Raw genomic sequence first — 12933 nt, forward strand, 5'->3', positions numbered from 1 at the left:
TGTGCTCTGTCACATGGACTGAGAACTGGCTGGAGGACAAGTCCTAATGACTCAGGGCAACGTGTTGACTATAGGGTCACCGTGAGGTCTGGTTTTGTTTAATGTCTTTATTAACGATCTGGAAGAAAGAGCAAATAATTCTTGAATGAAATAATATCTGAGTGACAGGCACATGGGCTAACTGGAAAACATAATTAAGTAGAAGTGTGTAAGCGCCAGTCCTAGGCTTGCTACTGATTTGAAGGAGGCAGTCACTCGATCTTTCTGGGCCTGTTTCCCCTTGTGGAAAATGGAGATAATGGGTACTCCTGTGAGAAAACAGAGATAAGATTTTATGATTTCAAATACAAAGTATGATAATACTCCCTCTGATAATATTTAGTGCTTATCTACTGCTTAGAAGTCACTTTAACAGGCAGAACCCTGTGTCATGGAGGAACAAAATGACACTGTCAAAGGACAGCATGTTGGGAGGACTCATGGCTAAAACACCCTGCAAAAGGGGTTTGTTAATAGGTGGAGGAAGCTTAGAATAGGAAGTTGAAGAATACCAACAGACTCTTTAGTGGAAAACTGCATAGGAGGGTAAAGATAAAAGAGGGTAAATCTGTCTTGCTGTGCTTGAAGATGGGGCAGAGGGATGAGATGGAACCACAGGAAGACCTCCCACACGTCCTGCTTTTTTTTTTTTTTTTCCTGGTCCATGGAGAGTATGCACGGAGAAGATCTATTCACATCCAAGTACTCAATAATTGCTGTTCACTTTTTATATCAAAATTGAGCTGTTTAAATTCACAGGCAGAAGTCGGTAGATGATTTCAGGTAAAGCCTTCAATGTGATTATCTTGGCAGAGTCACTTCTATCTAGTCTGACATGGTGGAGTCCTAGGCACCGCTTTCTCAGTTTTCAAAGGGGGAAATTAGCTGTGGGGGGCAGGGGTAAGTGGGTGGATGGTGCTCATTTATACAAACAAAGCTAAAAATGACTTACCAAGTTTTGTTTTTTTTCCCCATTGAGAAATACGATTTTCAAACTCATCAGAATTTTTGTGACAGCTGAGACGTCACTAATTCTTTTTAGTAGTAAAGAGACTCAGGAACCAAATTAACATTAGTAAGGTTACTGGATCTTGTAATATAAAGCAGGGTTGCTCAAACTAACTTGATCCTAAGTATTTTCTAGGAATGCTTTTCAAAAATACAGATCTGGGGGCACCTGGGTGGCTCAGTGAGTTAAGCGTCTGACTCTTGATTTTGGCTTGGGTCATGATCTCACAGTTCATGAGATCAAGCCCCGCATCAGGCTCTGCACTGACAATTGGAGTCTATTTTCTTTCTCTCTCTCAAAATAAATACGCTTAAAAAAAATTTACAGATCTCAACGTTTCAGCCCAGACCCACCAAAGCAGAATCTCCAAAGAAGTCAAAGTAATTGTTATCATCAGGCAAGTGTGAACAATCCCAGGTTGAGTTAAAGGATTTATATTGTTCTAAAGAGTTGTCTAATCAACATATGATGGTCTGATGTACTCATATCTACTAAAGCTGGAGTTCATTCCAAGCCAAGTCAGAATATTTGTGTTGTTTTATTTGGGCTTTTATTTTTTTCCTACATAAAATCAAATATTACATAGAAGATAGATGAGTTCATTGCTTTTTCAGTTTTTCTTACCAGTTAGCAAAGTGTATGTTAATACTTTAGAATGTCATTTTACAATTTCTAAGAGTGTGGCTTATTTCTCATGAGTTATTTGCTTTGAGTTCATTTATAATTTATAATCTACCCATTCCTAAAAAACAGTGAGGATTTTATTTCAAATTGTGTGTCTAGTGAAAGTTGAGAAAAAAACTTCAGAGTCCCTGATGTGACTGGAGGGGTCTCATCAGCAACATTCTTAAAGAAATCAGACTAAAATTCACCCTATCCTCTTCCTTAAAGCAGTGTTCTTTATGCTAAGCCACAGATTTTTTATTTGGGAGACAGGTGAAGCAATGCAAAATAGGGTAAAAATTTGATAGAACATTTCCTATGTGCTCTGATTCAGTTGTAAAATCAGTAGAAACTTTAGAGGAAGACCAAACAGGCTCCCCAGCAAGAACATTAGGATCCTCGTTACATAGGAATCCCTTTCTGGTGGTATTGGGCTCATGGAAACCAGAGCTATCACTAATACAGTGCTCTTAGCCATTACCCATACCATTTCTACAATTAGATTTCAATATTAATTTGATGTTTATTAAGAAAACATAAGACACAACTTAAAGTAATGTATGTGGGATGATAGGTTGGAGGAGAAGATCCCAGAAAAATATTCAGAAAAAAAAACAAAACCCAAAAACTCACTGAGGGGAAAAAAAAACCCTGCACTTTGGAATAACATGGAAAAGAACCAAGATTAAAAACAAACGAACACTTTAGAGCCCACTAATAAATAAGTTACAAAATCATGAAAACATTCTTTGAAAAAGTAAATTTACCATAAGTGATCACTTGTGGCCTAATTTTACTTTGACTAAATATCATGGTTGTTTTAAAATATTATTTTTTAAGTTTACTTATTTAGTTTGAGAGAGATAGGGAACACGAACGAGTTGGGGAGGGGCAGAAAGAGAGAAGGGAGAAAGAATCCCAAGCAGGCTCCTGTTGTGAGTGCAGAGCCTGATGAGGTGTTGGATCTCACCAACTGTGAGGTTAAAATCTCACCAACCTGAGCTGAAATCTAGAGTCAGATGTTTAACTGACTGAGCCACCCAGGTGTCCCTGTTTTAAAATATTTTATGGGGCGCCTGGGTGGCTCAGGCAGTTGAGTAACCAACTTCGGCTTAAGTCATGATCTTGTCATTGCTGAGTTGGAGCCTTGCATTGGGCTCAGTCTCGCTGCTGTCAGCACAGAGCCAACTTCGATGTCAGTTGCCCTCTCTCTCTGCCCCTCCATGGCTTGTGCACTGTCTCTCAAAAATAAATAAACCTTTCAAAATATAAAATAAAATCTTTTTTGATGTGTATTTTTTGTCTGAGGTGATTTTGCCATTTCAATCTATTTTCTCTAAGGATAGCTAACATTTTATTTTGCTCTCTTCCTTTCCTAATGGGCTATGGCTTGTGTATCCTGATTAATCTGTCTTCCTCTTCATTTTTTAGATAATTTTTAAATTTTAAATAGCAAAAAAAAAATCCATCAAAGAGAGTTCAGTTGTGTTGCATATTGGTACTGGGTAAATTCTATCCCAGTGGCATGGGCAGGAACACGGTTTTCCCTTTCAGTCGGATTCAGGTTACATGTATTTGAGGCCACTAATCTGGTGTGATTCTGTAGCTCCCTCTCCATCTCTTCTTTCCTCCATGAATAATCTCACATTAATTGTGCACTCACACATCTTTACATCCCAGGGGAGCCTCAGAGGAGAGTAAGAATCTCTTTCTGACCAGGGCTTACCTCTTCACTGGGGAAGCTAAGAGCTTCTTTTTCTTCATTTCCTCTTCTACTGATGTATACATGTATGTGTGTATGAATTTATTGATTTATTTTATGATTTGGTTTTTATAGCAGAGGCGCACATGAATGCAAGGCTGCATGAGTGGTTATAGCTTCCTCTTATCACAAACATTTGGAGGTAGCCTTTCTCCAGCCGCTCCTCTGCCTGTGTGTAACAGAGCTCTCAGCACGTTTAAGGAAGGAATCAGAATCTTGACACACTTAGGACAGCCCTGAATTAACTCTCCCTGTGACTAAATTTGCCTAAGGCATATGAAACACTTGTTTTTACAACAGCATACTCTCACGACGTTCATTAATTACGCTAGTATTTTTATTTTCTAGTGCTGTTTTTGCTATTGTTGATGACATTTCCCAGCAAAACCAGTAATTAAATACATATTTGGAGAAACAGTGCAACTGATTAATTTCTGTGTTACCATTTGTTTATTGAAAATTAAACAGCATCTTATTCATTAATTTACCTGTCCAGCAAATGAAGTACTTGTCAAAGAGACAGTTCCTGCACCAGTGCACCTACCATAGCTGTGTAGCAGTACGCTGACCTCTTTGTAGCCACTAGCCATATTTGGTTAACTGAGCATTTGAAACATGCCTAGTGTGTTTGAGGAACTGAATATTAAATTTTATTTAATTTGAATTACTTTAAATTTTAATACACAAGCAGTATAAAATAATTTGTCGTTAAACACAACCTTTTTTTATATGTATATCTCAGGAATAATTTTTATATTGTTGCATGTTAAAATAATATTTTAGATATATTAGGTTAAGTTAAATTAAAATATATTATTAAAATTTGGGGCACCTGGGTGGCTCAGTCAGTTAAGCCTCCGACTCATGATTTCAACACAGGTCACGATCGCATGGGTTTGTGAGTTTGAGCCCCACTTTGGGCTCTGTGCTATCAGTGCGGAGCCTGCTTAAGATTCTCCCTCCCTGCCCCTCTCCCATGCTCTCTCTAGCTCAAAATAAATAAACTTTAAACATATATACATTTTTAAAATTAAATTCACTTATTTCTTTTTACCTTGTTTTAGTGGGGCTACTGAGAAATGACATATGTGGTATGCATTTTATTTCAATTGGCTAACACTGGCACAGGCAACCCAACATCTGTCAACTAGAAGCAAGTACAAAATAATATTGAAAAAACATGTGAAGAGTATGACTGGTTAGTCGAGATTTTAGGAATTTATTTTTAAAAGGTTAATCATGATTTAGAAAGAGTTAGAAGTGAATCACCTAAACACATGCATTCATGTAAGCTGACAGTTGAAGACACTGTCTGTTGAGCAAGAGAAAAACAATGACCCAAAACCCAGGTGTGACGAAATGATTAATCCAGCTGAAAGGAATTAGCATGGAAAATTGATATTATAAAATATTAGAGTTGGAAGGAGTTAAATATTCTTGTCTAAACTCTTACCCTGTGCAGAAAACTCTTTATTCAGTAAATCTTCAAGAATCATTTATTGCAGGCTGGTGACGTGCTAGGTATTGTTCTAATCTGGAGACACAATGGCAAGTAAGCCAGACAAATCCTTACTCTTGTCACATTCTAGTTGAGAAAGACAGATGATAGACAATTTATAAATCCATGGGCAAGAGAAAGGACAATTTCAGATTTTGATAGTGCTAGGAAGCAAATAAAATGATGATAGTTATGGAGAGATGGAGGGTAAAGGAAGGTACCTTCGGCTAATTTAGCTGGAGTGCTCAAGGATGGCCTCATGGAGGAAGTGACATGGGAGCTGGAAGGTGGAAAATAGGACAGTGTCAACCAAACCAAAGTCTGGGAGCAGAGCATTCAGCAGATGAACTGACAAATGGAAAAGCTTGAGGATGAGTGAGCTTGGTATGTTCGAGAAACAGAAACACTGCTCTGGCTAGGGCACATGAGGGAGAGAATAGAGGCAGAAGCCAGATCACATCTGACCTTAGAAGCTAACGTGATGGCTCTGGGTTTATAATATGTGCAATGAAAACCTGTTGAAGAGTTTTGATCATAAATGTAATATGAACTGATTTTTTGCTGCTCTGTGGAGAATGGATTGTAGAGGAGAATACTTGTCCAATATCCATGAACTGAAAGTCATGCCTCCTTCCTTTGCATTCCTATACAAAATTATCTGTATGTCTCCTAGGGCACTTTTTCTTTCTTACCTTGTATTCTAATTATTCAGTTCAAGTCGTAGCTCCACTACTGGGGAAGAATTCAGTCTGATTCATCTTTGCCTTTCCTGTAGTCTCAGCACAGTGCCTTGAACATAATAAGCCCTCCATGAATATTTATTAAATGAATGAATCATGGAATGGATGATAATTCAGACTCTGCTTGAATACTTTCAATGACAAGAAGGGCATTGCTTTATAAAGCAACCCTTTCCCTTGTTAGAAGGTTCTATATGGTTTTAAAATGCTTTAAAATTGTTAGAAAATGAATATTTTTTTATTTTCATTTATTCAACTTTATTCTTTCGTTTGTCTGTAGAAGAGCAGAGAGAAATAAATTTCTTCTGCCAAAAGATTAACTATTGGTGATAGTGATTATTTTCACAAATGTTTCATTTTTTGCCATCTTCAATCTTTTCAATATTTTTAGTCACATTTTTACTTATTCCCCTTACCACTTTCCTCAGTTTATACTTTAGTGTTTCATAGTCTCCTTAAAATATAATGCCCCAAATCGAATATAATATACCACATCAATCTGAAGAGTCAGAAAATATTGAGTCTATTACTAACTTTTGTAGAGATTCATACATGGATAAATGCTAAACATTTTTTTTTTTTGAGAGAGAGAGAGAGAGGGAGTGTGCAAGTGGGGAGAGGGGCAGAAAGAGAGAAGGACAGAAGATCAAAGCAGGCTCTGCATGGACAGCAAAGAGCCCAATGTGGGGCTCAAACTCAGAAACCGTGAGATCATGACCTGAGCTGATGGCAGATGTTTAACCAACTGAGCCACCCAGGTGCCCCTATGACTAAACATTTTTAATACCTTCGTCAAAATAATGGATCATAGTGAAATATTTAATCACATTTTTAAGATGTTTCAACTGGTTGGAAGTGATGAGTAGGTACTTATATAATCCATTGCACTGGGCTTGTCAGTAGCTCATTGAAGTAATTGAAATTGGTAGGGTAGAGTCAGGAAGCATCTCATTTGAATTAAAGTTAATAAATAACAGTGCTAAATTGGTAATGAGCTCTATCTTTCTAAATCAAAGGTATGCATTTAGCAGGGATCTTAATTCTCTTAATCTCCTGCTTCTCAATTTAGGTTTTATGAATCACTAAATAGTAGATGGCTTGCACAGTGTAGACCACGTCTGGGGAAAAGGAAATTTTGGAGTAGTAGAAAGCTATTTGGAACAGAAAGTCTTTCCTCGTACCACATTTCATAGATAGGTGATAATTGCACTTGCCTTCCTGAGTTGCCTGACTCACAGAATTGTAATGTTGGAAGTAATCATAAAGAGCACCTGCCAATCTATTGAGGAATTTCTTTTTTCAAACTGTAAGAAGTTAACCATGAGCATTAGGTCTACTTCCATTCATTAATTCAATACTACTGTAAAGGATGAAGAGAAGAATAAATAAAACCTGTGTGTTTTTTGTCTGAATAAAGCATGATCCTTAGAGCCTGCATCACTTCCTCCTAGTTTTATCTAATTATCTGCCTTTTCTTCTTTGCCTTAATAGATTTTACTCTTTCAAAATGCACTTTTAGTTTCTATTAATGTAAGTTATCCCGAATCTTTTTTGGAATGAAGCATGATTATTTATAATAGGTCATGAGACTGAAGGTAACTTAAGACTTTACCTTTCTCTTGATAGAAAAAAAAAAAATTCATGCAGCAGTGATCTGTCAACCTAGAAAATTCTAGCTGGCCTAGAATCATTCTATTTCTTTTGATTGTTCTGAAAGGAATATTTCATACTGCTGATTTAGAAATAATAATTATTAGCAGTTTGCCATTTTGTCTCAATTCTTGATACAATGTTTACTAATGTTTCTGCTGATTTTTTTGGTTTGCATGTTTTCATTATAAATTAATTATATCTCATTATGGTCTAATTGACTAGATTCTTGAATATAATGCTGTCAAAAATGCAACTACAAGTTGATCTTTAGCCACATTAAAAAATGTAGAACATGTAAAATTTTGACAGTAAAGTCAATACAATAAAACCTTGGATTGTGAGTAACTTGTTCTGCGAGTGTTCTGCAAGATGAAAAAACATTTCTAATAAATTTCAACTTAATAAATGAGTGATGTCTTGAAATATGAGTAGTACATGACACCAACTATCACATGATCATATCTGAGCCAACGGTTCTTCTCTCTCTCTCTCTCTCTCTTGCTACAAAGAAGGAGGAGAAAAAGGCGGAGGAATCCTTCACTTTAAATGAGATTACGAAGATTTGTAAAATGTGGGAAACAGCATAAATTTTGTAGAAAAGCACCACCCAAATAAGGCTGCAGCAGTGCAAGCAATGAATCTGTTTAACAACAATGCAATGTCACATTTCCACAAAAATCCTCAAAAGGAGGCAAAAGCAACTGTCAGTGGATGGGTTCCCTGTTTAAATTGCATGAAAAGAAAAAGATTCTGTTGAGCCAATAGATAGCAGTGATTCTGTTAGTGATAGTGAAAGTTGTCCTACACAATAACCCTCCTCTCTCTTGTCTCCCTCACACCAGCCACAAAAGTTTTCAAAGGAAAGTGCAGGTTAATCTGTTTATTTTTCTTTATTATTTTGTATTGTATTACAGTATGGTAATCTTTTTATGTGAATATTTTTGGGTTGTGGAATGAATCCTCTGAATTTCCATAATTTCTTAAGGGGAAATTTGCTTGATATACAAGTGATTTGGATTACAAGCATGTTTCCAGAATGAATTATGCTTGCAAACCAAGGTTTTACTGTATTCTCAAATGTTTCTAACTCATTTGATATGTTCACAATTAAAAATAGACCTGTTAATTAAGAAAATACGTGAATGAAAAGGAAAACATTTTAAATAGAAACAGATCCTCTTGTGCCTACAAATAAACTGAATATTTACCTTTTTTTGTTTCCAAAAATGTTAGGCAATATTCTTTCAGTGAAAGTGGGGATGAAAAACTACTTAAATAACCAAACATAAAATTAAAAGCTATTGGGTAGAATGGAATGGCTGTGGCCAACCAAGGCTAGGGTGAATGGATAAAATATAAAACAAAAACTAACTAAGTGAACAAATCAAATATAAATCAATCTATTAAAGGTGGCATCTAGGTCACTCAGTAAGTTGAGCATCCCACTTTGGCTCAGGTCATGATCTTGAGGTTCGTGGGTTTGAGCCCTGCATCAGCTCTGTGCTGACAGCTCAAGTTAGAACCTGTTTCAGATTCTGTCTCTCTCTCTCTCTCTCTCTCAAAAATAAAATAAAAACTTAAACAAATTCAAAAAATTAATCTATTAAAGGCATCTGAGGGGCGCTTGGGTGGCTCAGTCAGTTAAGTCTGACTTTGGCTTAGGTCATGATCTCACAGTTTGTGAGTTCAAGCCCCATGTTGGCCTCTGTGCTGACACCTTGGAGCCTGGAGCTTGCTTTCCTCTCTCTCTGTTCCTCCCCTGCTCACATTCTGTTTTTCTATCCCTCTCAAAAATAAATAAAGATTAAAAAATATTTTTTAAAGGCATATGAGAACTGCTGAAGAAACAGGAACTAGAAGAGTTAATACTCAAAAAAAGGGAAAATAATGGAGAGAAAAGTCCGATATTCTGTATTCTATAGCTGTGTGCATATGATAATTCTTAGTGTAGGCACAAAGATGAATACACTGGTTATGCACAGACAGAAAATTGATGTCAGAAAGACCAGCAGAGCTTCTGGTAGACTGAAATATAGAGTGATAAAATTGGAGATTAGAGGAGCTTCAAATACAGAGCTGTTTCGATCTCAAGTTATTTACCAAATTCTGAAACTATGTAATTATTGAGGCTAAAAACACAAGCAAAGAACTCTAAAAAGTAGAGCAAAACTTGTGTTAGTCTCTACTGTCAAGCAGACAATGATTAATTAGAATTTTACACTTTCCAGGGAGAGAGGTCACAGCAAATGCACCACACTATCAGATGATAGCCCTGCAGGACTATGTCCTAAGAACAGAATTATATTAAACTTTTCCAAAGCTGAAAACCCAGCTCAACTCTCTGTGTTCAGTCAATGAGGACTTGAATGTTATGAATTAAAATCAAGAGAAAAAATGGAAAATAAAACAGACTCAAAATAACCCAGATATTGTAATTAGTAGATAAGGACTTTAGAGTAATGATGACTCAGGTTCAAGAAACAGAAGAGATAAAAAAGAAGAAAAGGTAAAAAACAAAACAAAACAAAACAATTTTATAAGAGAATTCGAATCTGCAAAATGAATCAACTGGAAATAGTCAAACTGAGAGGCACAATATGGCAAACAAGAACTCAGTAGTGGGACTGGACATCTGGGGAAGATGGTGGAGTAGGAGGACCTTGTCCCATGGCTGCAACTAGGTAACACCCATATCAGTATAAATGCCCCAAGAAATGCTCAGAAAACTGGCAGAACAGACTCTCCACAGCCAAATGTACAGAAGAGACCACATTTAAGAGGGTAGGAAGGGCAGAGATGTAGTTGGTAGCTAAACAGACACGTGGGACTATCCCCAAGAGGGAAATATGCCTCAGGTGTAAGAATACCTATAAAAATCAGTCAAAGGATTAAAAAAATAAAAGAATGTAAAGTATGACACCACATACCTAAAACTTGGGGGGACAGAGAGAGGAGTAAAGAATGGGTTCAAACTTAAGTGACCATAAATTTTAATATAGACTGCTATAAGCATAAGATATTATATACACACCCAATGATAACCACAGATCAAAAATCAGTAATAGATAGGCAAAAAATAAAGACAAAGGAAGCCAAGTATCTCACTAAAGAAAGCCAGCAAACTATGAGAGAAGAGAGAAAAAGAACAAAGGAACAGAGAACCGCAAAAACAACCATAAAACAAGTAACAAAGGGACAATCAATACATCCCTATCAATAATTACTTTCAATGTAAATTGACTAAATTCTCCAAACAAAAGACATAGGGTGACTCAATGGATAAAAAAGCAAGAGTCATCTATATGCTGCTTACAAAAGACTCACTTCAGACCCAAAGACACACACAGATTGAAAGGGATGCAAAGCATTTACCATGCAAATGGAAGTAAAAAGAAAGCTGGGGTGGCAATACTTATATTGGACAAAGTAGATTTTAAAACAAAGATTGTAACCAGAGACACAGAAGAACACTATAATCATAAAGGGAACAATCCAACAAGAAGATAAAACAATTGTAAATATTTATGAATTCAATATGAAGGCACCCAAATACATAAAGCAGCTAACAACAAACATAAAGGAAGTAATTGATAGTGATACAATAATAGTAGGGGACATGGACACCCCATTTACATCAATGGACAGACCATCCAAATAGAACATCAACAAGGAAACAGTGACTTTGAATGACAAACTGGAGCATATAGACCTAAGATATATAGTACAAACATTCTATCCTAAAACAGCATAATACACATTCTTTTAAAGTGCACATCGGACATTCTCCAGAATAGATCACATATTAGACCACAAAATAAGCTCTCAACAAATTAAAAAAGATAGAAGTTATACCATGTATCTTTTCTAACTACAACACAATGAAACTTGAAGTCAACCACAAAAGCCTAGAAAGAACCCAAATAAATAGAGGCTAAATAACATGCAACAGAACAATGAATAGGTCAACCAAGAAATCAAACAAGAAATAAAAAAAATACATACACACAAATGAAAATGAAAACACAACAGTCCAAAATGTTTGGGATACAGCAGAAGCTGTTCTAAGAGGCAAGTTTATAGCAATACCGGTCTACCTCACGAAGCAAGAAAAATCTCAAATAAACAACTTACACTTACACCTAAAGGAGTTAGAAAAAGAACAAACAAAACCCCAAACCAGTAGAAAGAGGAAATAATAAATATTAGAGTGGAAATAAGACATAAACTAAAAAAAAAAAAACAGTAGAACAGATCAATGAAACCAGGAGCTGGTTCTTTGAAAAGATAAAAAAAAAAATGATAATCTTTAGTCAGACTCATCAAAAAGAGTGGGGGACTCAAATAAATAAAATTATAAGTGAAAGCAAAAAAATAACAATTGACACCACAGAAATATAAAGGATTATAAGAGAATTTTATATGAATAAATTATATGCCAACAAATTGGAGAACCTAGAAGAAATAGATAAATTCCTAGAAACACATAACTTTACAAAACTGACTCTGGAAGAAATAGAAAGTTTGAACAGACCAATTACCAGCAATGAAATTGAATCAGTAATCAAAAACAAAAAACAAAAGTCCAGGACCAGATGGTTTCATGAGTGAATTCTACCAAACATTTAAAGAGTTAATACCTATTCTTCTCAAACTATTCCAAAAAATTGAAGAGGAGGGAAAACTTCCAAATTCATTCTATGAGGCCAGCATTACCTTGATACCAAAACCAGATAAAGACACCACATAAAAAGAGAACTACAGGTCAGTATCTCTGATAAACATAGATGCAAAAATCCTCAACAAAATATTAGAAAATTGAATCCAACAACACAATAAAAAAATCATTCACCACAATCAAATGGGGTTTATTCCCAGGATGCAAAGGTGGTTCAATATTTGCAAATCAATCAATATGATATAACATGTCAATAAGAAAAATGATAAAAACCATATGATCATTTCAATAATGCAGAAAAAATACTTGAGAAAGTACAACATCCATTCATGATAAAAAGCCTCAACAAAGTAGGTTTAGAGCGACATACCTCAACATAATAAGGAAAAACATATATGAAAATCTCACAGCAAACATGCTGAATGGGGAAAAACTGAGAGACAAGGATGCCTACTGTTATCACTTTTATTCCACATAATACTGGAAGTCCTAGCCATCTAGTCCTGGTCCAGCTGTCAGAAAAGAAAAAGAAATAAAAGGCATCCAAATTGGTGAGGAAGAAGTACAATTTTCACTACTTGCAGATGACATGATACTATATAGAAAACCCTAAAGACTCCATGAAAAAAATACTAACAATGATAAATGAATTCAGTAAGGATGCAGGATACAAAATCAGCATACAGAAATCTGTTGCATTTCTATACACAAATAATAAAATTGCAGAAAAAGAAATTAAAGAAAGAATTCCGGTTACAATTACACCAAAAAAATAAAATACCTAGAAATAACCTTAATGAAGGAGGTGGAAAAAGCTGTACTCTGAGAATTATAAAACACTGATGGAAGAAATTGAAAATGACAAACAAATGGAAAGATATTCCATGTTCATGG

At 35.7% G+C, this 12933-nt stretch overlaps 1 long non-coding RNA gene across 1 annotated transcript in view; it reads right to left on the reverse strand.

The window, feature by feature from the left end:
• Positions 1 to 12933, reverse strand: part of LOC131509977 (uncharacterized) — a 76218-nt gene that overhangs the window by 32877 nt on the left and 30408 nt on the right. The window lies entirely within an intron of this gene.

The sequence above is a fragment of the Neofelis nebulosa genome, chromosome 1 (assembly GCF_028018385.1).
Source record: "Neofelis nebulosa isolate mNeoNeb1 chromosome 1, mNeoNeb1.pri, whole genome shotgun sequence".
Lineage (NCBI taxonomy): Eukaryota > Metazoa > Chordata > Mammalia > Carnivora > Felidae > Neofelis > Neofelis nebulosa.